This window comes from Dendrobium catenatum, unplaced genomic scaffold, assembly GCF_001605985.2.
Source record: "Dendrobium catenatum unplaced genomic scaffold, ASM160598v2 fragScaff_scaffold_1483, whole genome shotgun sequence".
NCBI classification, from domain to species: Eukaryota; Viridiplantae; Streptophyta; class Magnoliopsida; order Asparagales; family Orchidaceae; genus Dendrobium; species Dendrobium catenatum.
In genome coordinates this window covers 1,472,297-1,476,116 of record NW_021319945.1, presented here as the reverse complement: position 1 = coordinate 1,476,116, position 3,820 = coordinate 1,472,297, and positions in this window count along the sequence as shown.

Sequence of the window (3,820 nt, the reverse complement as noted above, 5' to 3'; positions counted from 1 at the left end):
CAAATTTTTGATCACAAAAGAGAAGACCTTTCTAAGAAATAGAAAATGTCAAGAACTCATAAAACTTGACAAATTAAAACAAACACAAACTTTTTATATCATATAAAAGAACTTTCAAACAAAGACTCTTACAAACTTGACTCTTACAAACTTGACTCAAACATGACACCCTAAACTTGGTTTCCAAAAGAAGAAGGATACAGGTGGGGTGGTACTTGCGGAGAGACAAAAGAGATTAGAAGCCATGACGAAGGTTGGAAAGAGCTCGCAATATTTCCATAGAAGTAGAAGAAGAAGTGGAATGAAGCTCTCAAACTTTTTCCAAGGAAAACCTCTCAGGTTTTGTCCCAAAAATTATCATCATAACCTCTCACTAAAACAGCCACAAACAACACTATTTATAGGCACAAAAAGGGCAGCCAAACAGCCCAACTATTAGGGAATATGGAAGGTTAAAAGACACCTAGAAGAAGGCTAAAAGACACCCAAAAACTGCAGTAGAAAACTGCACATAAAACAGTAAAAAACTCTTGGAATTCCTCCACAAACAGCCACCAAATAAGTCCCAAAAACTGTCCAAATTATGTCAAAAAAACAGCCCCAAAATCTCTTCATATACTCAAATAAATGAGGGAATGAAAGGCCAACATTCCTTTTACTGAAATCCCAAACGACACAGCAAAAAACAGAGGAGGCCACGGTTACAACAGGTAAGTCACGGATCCCAGCAGCCAAGCACAGGGACCAAACAGCCTCAATTAATTTCAGTAAAAGGGGGACCACAGGGTAGTAATTCTGGAGCAAACCGAGGGATCAAAGCCAGCAGAAATCGTAGCAATCCAAGAGGCAACAGGAAGAGGAAAAGGCAAGTGAAATTACAGAGAAATGAGAAGAATAAGGGGGGGGGGAAAGGAGAAAAGCCAAGATTAAGAAATAATGAGCTAATTTTTAGTTGAATAAATGAACTAAAAATCAGCTCATAATGAGCTAATTTTCCACTTGACATTAATGAGCTAGAGAAGTCAAAAATCAAATATTAAGATTTGATTTGACCCCCCTTGCCTACATCACTATGTATTCAAATCCTATTGGCTGGAAGCCCTTCTGACTGCTACATATCTCATAAACCGGTCACCTTCAAAAAACTTGGGTCTAAAAATATCAATAGATATCATGCCTTCTTTTTATCTTGAATCCCAAACCAATGACAATGTCACGCCTAGAATCTTTGAGTGCACTGCCTATGTTCACATTCACAACCAAAATATACAAGAATTAGGTCCAATAACACTCAAATGTATCTTATTCAGATATTCATCTACCTACAAAGGTTATAAGTATTATCACCCTACAACCAAGATAACTTTTATATCCATTGACGTCACTTTTGACGAACAAAAATCTATTTCACCAAACCTTATTTTCAGGGGGAGAACTGAGCAATATGAGGAAAGTGAGCTTGCCCCACTTGATCGTCCCGCTTCACCTCAAACCGATCCACCTAAACTGAAACTAAAGCTAGAGAAATTGTGGACAAAACTATTATGGATAACGTCATGTTTGAAAATGTATATTCCAGACGTACAAATCCAAACTATACTCTAGAACATATCCAATAATTTGAATCGTGTCTCGAAATTGAGGTAAATATAAGTTCACCTAAAAAACCTTCCATGTACCATATAATTAACTTTGTATTCTTCCATAAATTCTCACCTTCACACAAGAATTTCTTATTTAAACTAAATGAATTTCATATTCCTAATAATATTTTTCGAGGATTTATCTGATGAGAATTGAAAAAGTGCCATGAACCTACTAGTAGGAAAAGACCAGTCAGCTGCAAATGGGTGTTATCTGTAAAATACAAAGTCAATGGTACACTAGAAAGGTATAAGGCAAGACTGATACCGAAATAGTACACTCAGACGTATAAGGTATAAGGTATTGACTACTAGGAAACTTTTGCACCTATGGCTAAGATGAGCATAATAAGGATCCTGCTCTCACTAGCAGCTAATTATAACTGGCATTTAGAACAATTGGATGTTAAAAATGAATTCCTACATGGGGACTTGGAGGAAGAAATATTCATGGAGATTCCACCATAATTCAATGAAAAGTTTGGGGTCGACAAAGTGTGTAGGCTAAAAAATGCTCTATAAGGGCTAAAACAGTCACCTAGATCTTGATTTGGAAGATTATCAGAAGTCATGCTACTCAATGGATATCGACATAGCTAAGGGGGCATACGCTATTCTTCAAACACTGAAACTTAGGGGGAGTCAGAAAGAGATTCTAAAAAATATATTGCCAAAGAATTTGAAATCAAAAACTTGGTAGGTTGAACTATATCTATGAATTAACGCGGTCCACTCCAGTAGAGGAATCTTGATTTCACAACAGATATACATTATTAATCTTCTTAAAGAAACATGTAAACTAGCTTGTAAACCAGCACCAATAGAACCAAATCTTAAATTGGGGGAGGCTAAATAGGATTCATATGTAGATAAGGGAGCTTACCAAAGAATTGTGAGAAAATTGATCTACCTTTCTCATTCCATACTAGATATAACCTTTGTTATAAGCATGATCGTGCAATTCATTCAAAATTCAAAGTGGACTCACATGTAAGCAGCAAATATAATACTGCACTAACTTAAGGGGAATTCAGGAAATTGTTTCTCTTTAGAATAGAATGTGGAATAATCCCATAAGCATATATTGATTCATATTACGCAGGATCACCAGTAGATCGACAATCTACCATAGGATACTACACATTCCTTGGAGGAAACCTTATTGCATGGAGGAGTAAGAAACATAATGTGGTGGCGAGGTTTAGTGCAAAAGCAGAGTTCAGAGCTATGGCCTTAGAAATATGTGAACTACTATGGATCAAGATGATTCTAAAAGACCGAAGGATCAAACGGGAAGGACCTATAAATCTACTTTGTGACAACAAATCATTAGTCAATATAGCTCATAATCCGATTCAACATGACATAACCAAGCAAATAGAAGTGGATCGACATTTCATAAATGAGAAATTGGATAGTGGTCTTATATGTATCTACCATGTCTCATCAAAAGAGAAGCTTGCATGCGTTCTTACCAATGGACTTGATAACTCTACATTTCAGGGGCAATTACTAAGCTGTGAATGACAATTTGTAGTCCCCAGGTTGAGTGGGAGTGTTAATGTCACACCCCATTTTCTTAATAGTGATACATGAAAAATATTGTGAATATCTGACATGTTAGCTAGGAGAACAAATCTATAAGCAACTTTTTCAATCATTTCAATAATTTCAAAAGGTCCTATGTACCTAGAACTCAATTGGCCTCATTGCCCAAATCCGGTTGTACCTTTCATCGGCTTAACTTTTAGAAAGACAATCCCTAATTTCGAATTATACTATTATGTGCTTAGGGTCATAATACTTTTGCTAGCGATCCTGAGTAGCTTTTAATCTGTCTCTGATTACTCTGATTTTTTCTGTTGCTTCATCAATTAGCTCTGGACCCATTAGCTGTCTTTCTTCTACTTCTATCCAAGTTAAGGGAGTTCTATATTTTCTACCATAAAGTGTTTCATATGGTGCCATTTGTATACTTGATTGGTAGCTATTATTGTAGACAAATTCTATTAATTGCATGTGATCCTCCCAGCTACCCTTAAAATCTAGAATGCATAATCTCAATAGGTCTTCTGTACTTAAGTGATTCTTTTAGATTGACCGTCGGTCTGAGGATGTAAAGCTGTACTAAAGTGCAGATTTGTACCCAAGCTTTTATGAATGCTTTTCCACAACCT